The sequence below is a fragment of the Lissotriton vulgaris genome, chromosome 7 (genome assembly GCF_964263255.1).
Source record: "Lissotriton vulgaris chromosome 7, aLisVul1.2, whole genome shotgun sequence".
Classification (NCBI taxonomy): Eukaryota; Metazoa; Chordata; class Amphibia; order Caudata; family Salamandridae; genus Lissotriton; species Lissotriton vulgaris.
Window position 1 is genome coordinate 180,355,612 of NC_141695.1, and position 14,710 is coordinate 180,370,321.

At 45.9% G+C, this 14,710-nt stretch overlaps 1 protein-coding gene across 2 annotated transcripts in view; it reads right to left on the reverse strand.

The window, feature by feature from the left end:
* Positions 1-14,710, reverse strand: part of LOC147701139 (sialic acid-binding Ig-like lectin 13) — a 291,587-nt gene that overhangs the window by 129,872 nt on the left and 147,005 nt on the right. The gene's annotated exons all lie outside the window — the stretch shown is intronic.

A 14,710-nucleotide genomic window follows, 5' to 3' on the forward strand; every position in this document is an offset into this window, starting at 1 on the left:
GTACATATTTCCCCACACCCTACACAACTCCACTTTCCCAAACCCCTGCCCAGATCCTTATCTACAACCCATCTCCATACGAATGCCGCCTTTGCCACCACCTCCCCTACACATGACCCGTATATAGGTTCAACTCCTACTCATGGTTTGCTCTTCTACTCACCCTCTACAACAGCACACCCCACTCTTTTTCATATTGACCCTGCTCCACACTTCTCTTTCCGTTATCAGCATTGTCTCTCTTCGACATACTCTCTTTCTGAACTCCCTTTCATTGTATAAGTCTCTTTCTGCAGCCTCTCCTGCACATTTCCCCTTCTTTCCCCCTCTTATCCTATCGTCTTCTCATTGTATACATTCTCTGCCTGTCCTCGGCGTGCATGGCAGGCTCTGCCCTCTGCTCTGACAGCTGAGGCCGCTCGCGCGTCTCTGGGGAGGCCATGGGGCGTCAAGGGCCGGTCCACATGGCCTCACTGACTGGAAGCCCATCCCTATACCATCACTGCACAGGAGCGTCTCAAACTGCAGCCACCACAGCATGTGGCTCCATTAACCACGCACATGCTAGGCCCATCAAGGGCGCACAAACACAGACATTTTTTCCCTGATAATTATTTAAGCTTTTTCAACACTCCTTTTAATGTCCTTGCGGCACATTGCATAAACACTGGACGCCCTATGATATTAGAATCATGTCAAAAAGTTAAAGTAATTACTTACTGGGACAGCCTTAATTGATCTGCGATGGAGGCCTGCTGCGCAACACGCTGCCTGCTTCTCTCTTCGGCTGATGCTTAGCTCCCTGCAGCTGCGCAGTATGGTGGGCGGGCCGCGGCCAAAAACAATCCTTATTGGCCTGAATCTGGGCACACACTTGAAGATTCGCCTGGGAGGGACGGGGCGGGCTATTATTATATTTTACAATCGTTCATTGGTAGCTCATGAACAATTGTAAATTGTGGTGTGATGGTGACCTACGCCCGAGGCAGGGATCCAGGCAGTTTCATTTTCTGGCGGTGATGTGTGACTTATAAAAAGGCGGTCTGAGGCAGCTGCATCCAATTTAAAATATATTTAAATTAAAGCACTGGCGTGGTGGCCCCTGGGGTTTGGTGGCCCTGTGCCGGTGCACAGCTTACACATGCCTAAGGCCGGCCCTGCATCCAGCATCAGCTGTTCCGGTCGCTGTTCCGGCTGCACCAGCCACTCTAGCAGCAGGCAGCTACCAGCCACCAGCCAACAGCACCAACAGCCTTAGAGCTCTGGTGTTGAGTACACCATTGCGACCAGTGAGCTGAAAGAGTGAGCTGAGCTGAGAGAGGTATTCCAAATCTGGGTTGAAAAAATATTGACCGCTTTCACCCGAGGTGGAGGAGGAGGAGGAGGAGCCTGCCTGTAGCCCATGGCCTTAGCATCCAGAGCGAGCGGTGTGAGGCAGGAGTCAGGAGCCAGGGGCTGGAGTTTGATGTGGGTGAACGAGGAGTCGCAGTAAGCTTCGGTTGCTGTGGGGGTTGTGTGGGTTGTGCAGGTGCTGGGTGTGTTGGTGTGGTGGCCCATTCTCTCCCCTACTCCCTACACCACTTCCCCTGCTTTCCCGCCCGCTTTCCTAAGGCCGACAACCAGATAATTAGACAACGACCAGACCAGTAGATCAGTAGATATGCAGGGGCGCGAGCGACTCCCTGGAAGACAGCTGTCTGGCCTTCCCTGCCCTCAGTGCTTTAAATGGAAAAAAATAAGTGCAGGTACTCATTAAAATGAGCTAGAGGTGTAATGAGGGGGCGGGCTAGGGGCGGGGCTATGGGCAAGGCTTGATGAAACAACAACTTCTATATTAGTTGCAGCACATACCAAAACACATGAGAAATTCGTTTATATAAACAAAGCAGTTTAACTCATTACACAAAATGAAAAAGAAATGCGATAATATGTTAACATTTAATTTTTTTTCCAATAGTTGCACCTTCTTAATGTCATACTGTTAATTGCTGTTTGGCACAATACTATATATTTTTTTAGCACGCGAGTAGGAAGACTGGCAATACCCCCACGTTGCACCAAAGCGCTTATGGCGCCAAGCAAGTGAAACAACTTATCATGACCCTCCCCAGAAGATATCTCTTGTCTCTTCCATCATTCTATCTATTCATCCTTTCACCCTACCATTTACCTGCTGATGTCCACCATTTAACCTTTACATTCTATTGTCTAATCTGTCTTTCATCAATCATTCAGTATTTCACCATTCCATCTATTCACCCTTCATATCTAAACCTATCCATCCATCCACCTCCAAACCTATCCATTAACTCATCCATCTCTTTACCCACCCTTTCCGTCATCCAGCAATCAACCCTTTCAGTCCTTTATTCCATCCACCCTTTCACTCAATCCCTCCTTTCACTCATCCATCACCCACCCTTTCATCCATCCTCCTTACCCTTCATTCATCCATCCAATCTTTCAGTTATCCACCATGTTATCCAATCATCCACCCTCTTTCCCCCATGCATGCTTTCACTCATGTATCCATCTATTCATCTACTCATCCATGTATACATCCACGCTTGCTCACTCATCCATCCATCCACTCACTCATCCACTCACCCATCTACCCACAAACCTCCCTTTTACGTTATTTAGGCATTTTTGTCACCTAATAGACTTGTACAAACAAAGTGCCACACATTTTCTTTAAAATACCTCCTGAGAGTTTCTTGATTCTCTCGCTCTTTCACTTTTCTGTAACAAAAACAGGCATACAAATGCAGGCAAACACACAAACCTAAGCAGACACACAAAAGACTCGGGCATGATAAAACCATGTAATTCTCTTCACCTACCATGGCTTTGTTAATTGCCACCAGGTCCGGACTGGCCGTAGCCTGATTGCCACTGCCAGGGGACTGCCATGATTCCTGTGTATGCACAAATGCACAGGATCGAATGTGATTGACAGTGTAAAGAGGACATTCTCCCAGGAGGAAAAGCGCACCCTCCCGGCACTCCGCTGTTGCTTTTTTAACAATAATTCTTTCAATAACAGTTTTGGCCAATTGGTATTTAATTCTATTAGAAATTTCATTTAAACCAACTTGTGGTTATGCAGCACTAATGTTGACTTCACATTCTGCTTCGCATACATCTCACATTGCTTTAGCACAAACCCCGATTCCAAAATCAAGAAGATCACTCTTTCTAATAATCCAAGCGCTTGATACCAACGTGTGTATAAACTAATTAAAAAAAACAAAGTACAAAAATGTACTGCTCCAGTAACACCTAGTTACTGTTAAACAATGATGCCTTAATATCACAATTATACGTTCAAGTTCCTGACCACGTGAATGACGTTCATAATCCGAGTGGCTCAGCAGCCCCAAGGGGGACTGTAGAAAAATAACATGTGTCTGGCACAAGAATGTGCCCCGTAAGAAAGAAAGAAAGCGTTCCTGCTTAATTGTGATACTGAATTTAATGTGCTCGTGGCACAGATCAGTATCCAAGTGAATGAGAACCCGGTGCAACCCAGAAGTTAATCAAGTGAACTCCGCTTCACCTAAAATACAAGGCGTCGCAATGCCGGGACGGGGTGTCAATTACATGGAATAAAAGAACGTGTAATGTGACAAAGAATTGAAAGGAAATAAAGGATAGAAAATGAAAATGTGAGCCACTGTCTCCAATGTACAATAACTGTGAATGGAAACCAAGCAAGTAAGATGCGAACTGTGGGTCGAATTCAGGCAAGGAATACTCACTGGCACCCTAAACATAAGGACCGGAACAACTTCATGCATTACGCTTATTCATACTTAAAGGAGCGCAATCCCAACCTTTGTTTTTGCAATGTGATTGACAGCACAGGACCTGAATGGACCCTGCTCCATCAAACACATCACAGCGTGAGGGTGAGCACCGGACATTATTCAAATGAGCCCTGCGGAATAGCTCTGCAGGGGCTCATATCGGCGAGTCAGAAGCGGCGCCTTGGCTGCCAGAGACACCTTCATCTCCTGCTCACCAGCACAGCGAATGAGCCGACCATTTCATGAGTACCGGTACTCTCCAGTGCAGTGGAGAAGTGCTGGTACTCAGAGCGATAATTTTAAGAAGTGCCGGTACTCAGTACCGGTGAGTACCGGCCCATTTAAAGCACTGCCTGCCCTGCATGTCTTTACTGGGGGAGCTCTCTTCAGCAATGCGCAGGACACCAGCAGGACATCAGTGAGAGCCAACCCATTCAGCCCATTTACTCTACTGCAGCTCCAGCTAAAAGTTTCCGCAGTCTAGCTACCCAGTTACCCCTTGATTAGACCCAACCGACCAAATCCATCAGGAATTGTTGGGAGGCCTGGATCCTTCAGGAAGCCATCAGGAAACAACTGGACCAACCACGTCGGGTGGGAGCGGTGCTGCCTTGTGAGCCTGCCTGCTCTGAACGCGCTGTGCTGTGAAACCTTGGTGGCCAAACGACCGGTTACTGTAAAGCAAAAGGACCGGTTTAAAAAGTCTCCACAATGCAAAATACAAAATACAACACAACACGAGGTGTAAAAGGAATAAAGAAAATCAAGAAAGAAAGAGGAGCACTAAGTGCTTTCGCAACTAAGAGGTCCGGTGGGAAAAAGGGCCAGCTTGTGATCCCTGTGCGCAAACCCAAACAAGCTAAATAAACAGGGAATAAAACACCAGGCTCTGTAAAACTGGTCTCACCCTCCAAGGTAACAGAGGCCCCCAGCAGCCTGGCACAGCAGTGACCAGGAGGTCACCCAACACATCTCTACCAGCCAAAAGTCTCTTCAAAATGTCATTTCTTAAAGGACCCTGCATCGTCAGTATTCTCCTCTAGCGGCACAATTCCGGGCCTCCACGACCCCCTACTCCCCCTTCAACTACCTGCTACCTCATTCACCACGGAGGAAACTTCAGCAGACCATCCAGAAGCACACATGGCAGCTGATCTTGAGGTCGCCTGGCACGAACCGGATAAAACTCTGGAACGTACTGACTCCACTGAAGCAAAAGCTGGGGAAGTCGCACTATTGAAAGAGGAGCATTCCACCTGCCTCTTTTTGCTCACCAGCACTTCCACCAGTACTACAGAAACCACAGAAATTACAGCAAATAACCACAACAGGTAGAATGAAGAACAACGCTCACAAGTTATAGCAACAAACGATGGTAAATGCTCATATTTAGGGCATAACGAATCAGGTAGACCTAATCTGAACTACTCTCTTGAACTCCAGGACAAGATCCGGACCCAAAGAGACCCCTATGAATCTACTAACATCTTATCAAGATAGCCCGAGGCCATCACGTCTGTAACCGCACAACTGAGTACAGAGGTGGAAACAAGGGGGAGGGTTGCAACACCCAAAGAGCCTGTAGAACCTGCCAAACTCTCACCGGACATCAGGGGAGGTGGGCAGGACCCGATTGCCTCCCAAGCCCTCTCCTATATGGGATAATAGGAGTGGGCAGACCTAGTTGCCTCCTATGCACTGGACTCTCCGGAAAAACAGCTTCCTCTTATAGGTAGAACTTGTAACACCCAAGGAGGCAATCACGGCAGTGGTAAGGAAGGAATAATTAATAACTCAAAACTACGCCAAAGCCCCTCCATCCCCCCTTCTAATGTAGGCTCACCATGTCAAACGGGGAAACCGGTTCAGAATACATGGGACTTTTTACTAAACACAATGCAAAAAACTGTTGACATGCTACAAGACCAACAAAATTGACTTGCAGCTATCTTTCTTGGACACTTTGGCCCCTTTTGTGGGTGGGATAGATGAGAAACTGGATAATTTAAATCTTCTAATCAGCAGAGCCCAGCAGGAAGCAAAACTTACCTGTAGTTGTGGTCCCATCGTCGACAAGTCATCATCACTTCCGGCAATTGTTTCCACCCTCATAAATGGCCTGCCTAAGGGCCCAAACCAAGGGACTCCAAAGGCTAATCTGCACAAAACAGGGCACAAGGAGCTAGCAGAAAAGGTCCCTGCTGCTCAAAACTTGGCTTGCAGAAGTTCCATTAACAGTCAACTGGACAGCACTGCTCCTAGGACTACCTCCGCACCCAAGGAACACGTTTCAGTCCAGAATGCAAAGCAAAGGTGCCTACATAGGAGAAAAGTCTGTAACACAAATTGTTCCATGAGCCTCACAAAAGTCTACCCTCTATTCTCACCAAAAACACCACAGCACTTAGCACCAGCACATGTCACTTCAGTACACACCCCTGTAAAAGACGCAAGAACCAACCAGCAAACGGAAATCCACCGTAAGGAAAACATTGAAAATAAGGACGCGGCCCAACGGCGAAAATCATCTCCTGGGGCAGTCCCGTCCAGCAGCCAAACGGATACTCAAGGCAACAGTAAAATTAATGTTGGTCAGGAACAATACGACAGCACAACTAGCCGACCACCACACACAACTGAGAAAAAGGAGCCAACTTCCTTGCACTGTCCTAACCAGGCACTTTCAGTACCCTTAAACTCGTTTAAGTCACTCCTTCAGGACTCCAACCCTAAAACATCAATTACACCATCGAATCCTCTCTTCGATAGGACCGCCCTGGCTTCATCAAAGGCTCTAGGAGCAGGAAACTATAAAAAGGAGATAGCATGCAAAGTAAATAACGAGGTGCAGGGAATCCGCCATGAGCAAACTATATTTGCTGGGCACCCGGGTTCGCCCATAGCGGGAAATCCAAACAAAAACCCACACCGTGGCCCAGAAACATCCACAAGCCCCAGGTGTATAGAACTGCCTACTCCTGATAACCTCAGTGGGCAAACTCACCAGCCCACAAACAGCATCAGAGTTAATCAACTGGGGACAAACTCTGTACTAACCTCTCCAACCAATCAAGGCAGGGATTCCTCAATTACACTTTTTACACCTGAATATGACTCGAAATGCCTGTTCGACATACTGAATAGAGGGAATATTCTTCAACTCCTAGACACTATATCAACACTAAAAGGCATCAGCTCAACTGACCTTCTCTCAATAGAATTTATAAAGTCAGATAAAGCACAAGGCAGGGAATCCACCAAAGCAACCTGGAGGTCCACTTACCTTGCAAATAAAATTCAGGAAGAATAGGAAACCTTCAAAGTATGGGGAATACAATCCTCTATGTATCACAACATAGGTTATCTACTCCCCTTGCTTGATAGATCACAGGTAGGATTGCCTCATCACAAAGCTAAAACAGCATCGGTGCTCAGGGTGAGCACTAGGACGGTCACCTCAGAGCACACAGGCACCGAACCCACAATGGTGCACTTCACTTAATAATTCTGTTGACTCGGATTACTTTTGGATAACTAGAACCGTCAACCCACTAAGCCATCGGCAATGACAGAGCTACCCAATGAGGAACGGAGAAAATCCTGATGAATCACCTCTGAGGTTATGCTCATGGAACAATAATGAGCTGACTAATAAGGTTAGAGACGCTTCGATTTTGGTTTATCTAAAATCTTTCGACATCCTCTTCCTACAGGATACATGGCTAGGGGAGCCTCTGCAACTGTAGGGATTTATTGTTTCACACTCCTGTTAATGTAAATATAAATGTCTACCTGGCGGCCTAGCAATAGGCATTAGAATATAAAAATCCATAGCACGCAGGAACTGCCCTCTCCCCTTCTAGCCGTGTATTCCACAAAGGTTCAACTCAACCTGAGAGGGAAAAGGGAGGAGGTGCTGCTGTTCAACATTTATTTAAACTCGAAATAGAAAAAACTGGAATCAAAAAGCTTACTTGAACATATGCTTCAACAAATGAGCTCACATACTACATTAAACTTCGTTCTGTATGTTGACTTCAATCAACATCTCCTTGACACCATTCAAAATGAAGATACTCAGGTCCAGTCTTTTCTCCGGAACATTCTAACGTAAACCCACAGTGACCAAGGTAGATCCTCCAAGTGTGATTTCGGGTGCTAAATGGAAGATTTCTCGACGACTCTCCTCCGGTCGCATCTTTTGACATGGGACACCTGACCTCCACAATTGACTCCACCCTAGTGCCTCTTTTATTTTTTTAACATATAACAGGCTATCACCTAGGAGACAAAGGGGACAGTGATCATTGGCCGCAGAAGTCCTAATCCAAGAACTTCCAAACACGTCTATTCCAAATCCTGCAGGTATGCACGCATGCCATACCATCAATTTAAAAAGAATTAAGTCATCTGCAGCAAACTCTGGAGAGGTGCTCCTGGCAGTGAAAGAACAGCTAATCAAGCTTGACTATCCAACCGGAAACCCCACCTGTACATGGGAAACCTTCACGTCGTATTTGCGAATATCCACTCATCTGTAGTCAGAGATCTTCTGTTTAATGACCCCACGGTTGAAGGGAAGGCAACAAGTGTACAGAGGACCACCTTGAAATATCTTTAAAAATTTGTGAATAAACTATTGAGATTACTGAGGTTATGGACAGGAGACAAGGACCTCCTACAACTGCTCTGATACTGCAAGGCCGAGCTCAGGAAATTCAAATGGGATATGAACAGACAAAATGAAAATGGATTCTGGGCCAAACTCTATCAGGATTCTAAAGGAAACAATAGTGCCCCTATTCTGGCTAAAGATAAACAAAATCTTAAAATCAGCACATGGCAGCTTAACCTCACATATAACAGAAAACAATTGGGCACTATACATAGAATCTCACTTTCACCAACAGACATTTGCACTTCTGGCTTCCAAGGACAGCCAGCCAGTATCTTTAACCCAAACTGTGATGACTGCTGTGGTCGAAGCAAAAGAAATCGATGCTGCCAAGGTCATGGAACAAATCTACAAAGGGAGGAGAGATGGAGCACTTGGGCCAAAAGGGATTCCACCAAAACACTGGTCAGAAATCCTTGGTCCTCTCTTTAACTCTGTTAGACAGTTTGGGTACCTACCTGCATCTTGGAAGGGCTCCATTATTACACCAATTTACAAAGCTGGAGATAAAACCCAACCAAAGAAATATCGCCTGATTGCACTGTTAGATGTTGAGGCAAAATATTTTTAGGGAACTTTACTATCAGAGCTGCAAGAAAGGGCCGCAGAGCACAAAATAATTCCCACCTGTCAAACCGGTTTTTCCAGGGAGACTGGCACCACAACGAATCTTTTAGCGATGTCACTACTTATCGACTTGGTGAAATTAACCAAAAAAACTTTGCATTTCTGCTTTGTGGACTTCAAGGCAGCGTTTGACAACATTGACTGAGCTAACCTGTGGAGTAAATTGGCTCTCTGGGGGATTCCTTGCCGCTTCGGAATATTCTGATACAATTACACTCCAATAAATGGCTACAGGTTAAGCTAGGCAACGGTACCCACCTTTCAAAGCGCATACTAACAACAAAGTGCCTTAAACAGGGATGTGTTCTTGCACCAACTCTTTTTGACCTTTATACAGCAGTTATGACATCAGCACTAAATGACTGCAATGCGTATGCCTCTCAACTAGGGGGAGAAGCCACCTCCAGTATGTCATATGCGGACAACATTGTTCTAGCAAGCCACATTCAAAGTTGGACTGCAACGGGTACTTAATGCCCTGCTTGACTATGCAGTTGCAAATTGTCTGGAAGTTAACATCAATAAAACTAGCACCCTGACAATCAATGGAAAAAACGCTCTTATGATTGGTTCTTAGGCAAAACTCAGATTGTGAATACCTCAGAGTCCAAATATCTAGGTGTCAAAATTGACAAGGGCGGATAATTTGTGAAACAGCTTGAGACGATAAAAAGGAAAGGGGTGATGATCGCTACAACGCAAAGACAACTTAAAACAAAATTGACTGGACCAACTTTTTCACCACTGCTATGTGTAGCCCAAGCAAACTTCTCACCGTCAATCACCTATGGCAGCTTAGTGCTGAGAGGCAGGGACACCTCATTGCTGGATACCTCCTTGGCAAAGGCATACAGAGTTATGCGGAACCTCTCGCCATACACCTTGCCTGCACAGATCTGACTCTAGTTTGGACTGACAAAGCAAATCCTCGGAGGGCGAGGCTCGTACATTAAGTGCTGGCATAAACTCAAGAACTCACCCAGGAATACACTGAACCATCGACTTTGGCAGGATTTGTGCAATACATCCATCTCACCGGGCAAAGCCTACTTGGAGGAATCGCTGGCCAATACAGGTTTAGCCAAACTATAGGAAGTTCCAACAGCGCACTTGCACTTTAAGGTTATTGTAAATAAGGTTATCAAGAAACTTTTGAGTACAAGCCCACCCTATCACATTGGAGCCATGCATGGATGACTCTGAGCAGCTACAAACTATTTGGGCCACAGGCATACTTTGACCTGGGATACTCCAGGAAGTCAAAATAATCCTTTTAAAAATACAGGTTAGGAATCCTTCCTGCTATTCCACATCTTCCACCGTGGCTAAGAGAGAACTACAGGAAAATATGCAGGTTACGCAGAGATGGAAACGAACATTTGAACATTTGATATGCTCCTGCATTAATATTAAAGAGGAAAAGGCAGACCTCCTAAAAAGCCACTTTAACGAGCGAGGCAAATGAACTTGGAGACAAGCAGTGCTTGCTTGTTTAAACCCAAATGACCCGCAGGTAAATGGGAAGTTAGTCAAGTTCTTGAAACTAGTGGCATCTAAGCAAGGCACAGTGTAATCCTGTGTAAACTAAAAACAACAAAAACTTAAACCTTTCGGAAATGTAATCTGTGCACAGACTCTGATGGTTGAGAGGAAAAATAGTCACACCAGGAACTCTGCCCTACTCGAACATTCCTGCACTGTAGTGAAGACAGAGAATTGCTTGCACACATTGCTATGTTAGCATAGGCTTATTAGAAGTTTAATCACCATTTTGCCACTTTGCAGCTTTTGCACACAACACTTCATGTAACTGTTGTTGTAAGTTAAACTGCTTGAATTTCTTCACATGAGAACGGTCTTTTTTTTACATCCTAGACTTACACTGCAACCTTAGTCTGTACACTGCGTGCAGAAGTCTTCAAGGTCATAATAACAATGTATGCTGTGATTAAGGTTGATCGGCCCACGCTCTAGACACAACACGCACACAACTGCATCCAACTGAAATTCTAGTGCCTTTAATATTGCATTGCATGCATGATTCAGGCACTTGGAAGAATATCCTTTCTAGAGACAGAGAGCTTTGCTGATCCTGAGATGTGATTCACCTCTGCTGACCTTAGAGGTATGGGGTTCCTCAATTAAGCCTAAGAGACCTTCTATTATTATAGAACCTAGTTACTGGCAAGGGGAGGTGGTTTAAAAGGTGCTATAGGACCTATTTCGACTATCATTGTAACATGATTTCTCCCTTTGTTTTTTATGGAATTGTAACAATGCTGATTGTTATATTTCTAATCATATGCCTGCTTATATTAGACAAAATACTGCATCTTAGAGCAAGTAGTTAAAATAAACATTTTAAACTTTTCTGTGTCTCTGAGTGCTCACGTTGTGGACTGGTATGAGAATGAAAACGAAAGAGTGTTCTTGATTCCCACCATTCCTGAGAGTACCCTAAGTTGCATGTTCTGGGTTGTCTAATCATTGGTAGCTTCGCTGTAGGAAGGAGAGCTAATGAGACAAAGATGCTAGTCGTATAGGGGCTCTGGGTACTGAGGTGAGTTTTTGGTTCGCCACAATTCACTGAGGTCCTGGTTTTTTGCGCATAGTTCTGTGCATGAGCAGAATCCCCACAACAGCACTTTTTATAATAGATTATAAATAAAGTATTGACTGAAAAGGGTAATCAATCAAAAAATGTTTTATCAGAGTGTATTTTTGTAATGTTGTAATTAATCATAAACAATAAAACATGTACTTAGGTTTTTACTAGTTTTAATAGTAGTAGTGGTGATAATAGTGGTAGTACTCATAGTGGTAGTAGTAGTAGTAGTAGTAGTAGTAGAGATAGCTCTAACAGGAGCAGTGATAGTAGTAGTAGACATCGTAGTAGTAGTGGGAGACGTGAAGTTTGTAATAGTAGTGGTAGCAGTAGCAGTAGTATTAATGGTAGTAGTTGCAGGGATAGTAATAGAAGCAGTAATAGTAGCAGTGTTGGTAGTAGTAGCCGTAGTTATAGCCGTAATAGTAGTGCTTCTAATAGTAGTAGTGTTGATAGCAGTAGTAATAGTAGTAGAAGTGATAGTAGTAGTAGTAGTGGTTGTAATAGTAGAAGAAGAAGTAGTAGTAGTGGCAGGAGTAGTCATAGTAGTCATAGTAGTAGTGATTGTAAACGCAGAATAATGAGTCAAGTTCAAGTTCAAGTTCAGAATTTGTATAGCACACTACTCACCCGGAGGGTCTCAAGGCGCTTTGGTGAGGGAGGTGAATTACTTATCGAATATCCAGGTTTTTAGTTGCTTTCTGAAAGAGAGGTGGTCCTGAGGGAGGCGGAGGTGGGTGGGGAGAGAATTCGAGGTTTTTGCCGCTAAGTAGGAGAAGGATCTTCCCCCCATGGAGGATCTGTGGATGCGCGGAATTGTGGCGAGGGCATGATTGGACGATCGTAGTTGGCGGGAGGGGGTGTAGAAGGATAGACGTGTGTTGAGGCATTTGGGTCCTAGGTCGTAGAGGGCTTTGTGTGCATGGGTGAGAAGACGGAACGTTATTCTCTTGTTGACCGGAAGCCAGTGGAGGTCTTTTAGGTGGTCGGAAATGTGAGCTTGCCGAGGGATGTCTAAAATAAGTCTGGCTGAGGCGTTTTGGATGCGTTGGAGTTTTTCCTGTAGTTTGGCTGTGGTTCCGGCATAAAGGGTGTTGCCGTAATCCAGTCGGCTTGTGACCAGTGCATGGGTGACTGTCTTTCTGGTTTCGGTGGGGATCCAACAGAAGATTTTTTTGAGAATTCGAAGGATGTTAAAGCAGGATGATGATACGGCGTTGACTTGTCTGGTCATCGAGAGGGAGGAGTCTAGGATGAAGCCAAGGTTACGTGGTCCGTAGGTGTGGGTGCGGTTCCGAGGGCTGGTGGCCACCAAGAGTCATCCCAGGCAGAGGGGGATGATCCTAAGATGAGGACTTCTGTTTTGTCCAAATTAAGTTTTAGGCGACTGTGCTTCATCCACTCGGCTACTTCTTTCATTCCTTCGTGTAAGTTGGTTTTGGCGGTGTTTGGGTCTTTGGTGAGGGAGAGGATCAGCTGGGTGTCGTCTGCGTAGGAGATGATGTTGAGGTTGTGTTGGCGCTCGATGGATGCGAGGGGGCTCATGTATACGTTGAAGAGGGTGGGGCTGAGAGATGATCCTTGTGGTACACCGCAGATGACTTCGGTGGCCTCTGATTTGAAAGGGGGGAGGCGGACTCTCTGGGTTCTTCCGGAGAGGAATGATATAATCCAGTCCAATGCCTTTCCTTGTACTCCGATGTTGCTGAGGCGTTGTATGAGGGTGCTATGACAGACTGTGTCGAAGGCTGCGGAGAGGTCAAGTAAGATGAGAGCGACTGTTTCTCCGTTGTCCAATAGTGTTCGGATGTCATCTGTTGCTGCCATGAGGGCGGTTTCGGTGCTGTGTTTGGCTCGGAAACCTGATTGAGAAGAGTCGAGGGATTTGTTGGATTCGAGGAAGGTGGCGAGCTGACTGTTGACGGCTTTCTCGATGACTTTGGCGGGGAATGGGAGGAGCGAGATGGGTCGGTAGTTCTTAAGTTTGTTTGGGTCAGCCGTGGGTTTCTTCAAAAGGGCGCTGAGTTCGGCGTGTTTCCAGTTTTCCGGGAAGGTGGCGGAGTTGAGGGAGCAGTTGATGACGTCTCGGAGATGAGGTGCGATGATGGAGTCTGCTTTGTTGAAGATGTGGTGGGACATGGGTCGGTTGGCGATCCTGAGTGGATGGAGTTCATCAGGCGGATGGTGTCTTCAGTGGTGATTGGGTTCCAAGCGCAAAGGTTGCTAGAGGGGGGTTTTGGTTCAGAGGTGGGTGGAGTGGGCTGGTCTTCGGACTGGTTTTGGAAGCTGTTGTGTATTTCGGCGATTTTGTTGTGGAAAAATGAAGATAAGGAGTCGCAGAGATCTTGGGAGGGGGTGATGTCGGTATTGCCTGCGGAGGGGTTGGTGAATTCTTTGACGATGTTGAATAGTTCCTTGCTGTTTTGGGCATTGTTGTCAAGTCGATCCTTGAATGCTGATTTCTTGGTGGATCGGATGAGTTGGTGGTGCTTGCGGGTGGCTTTCTTGAAGGAGGCCAGGTTGTCAGTGTCAGGGTTTTTTCTCCAGGTTTTCTCGAGAGTGCGACAGAGCTTCTTGGATTTCTTAAGTTCATCGTTGAACCAGGGGGCTTTTTTGTTACCTTGCTTGATGGGATGGTTTTTCAAGGGTGCTAGTTCATCTGCGCTGTGGGTGATCCATTGTGTTAGGTTGGTGGCTGCTTGGTTAGGGTTCGATGAATTGGTAGGGGGGTTTTGTTGGAGCGACGAGAAAAGCTGGTCGGTGGTGATTTTGTTCCAGTTTCTTCGGGGAATTGGTTGTGGGGGGATAAGGGTCGTGGATTTTTTGTAGTGGAAGTGAACGCAGCTGTGGTCCGTCCAATGGAGAGTTGTGGTGTGATCGAAGGAGATATGCTTGCTGGAGGTGAAGATAGGGTCAAGCGTGTGTCCGGCAGAGTGGGTGGGGGTGCCAACGAGTTGTTTGAGTCCGAGATTGGCCAGGTTGTCCAGGAGGGTG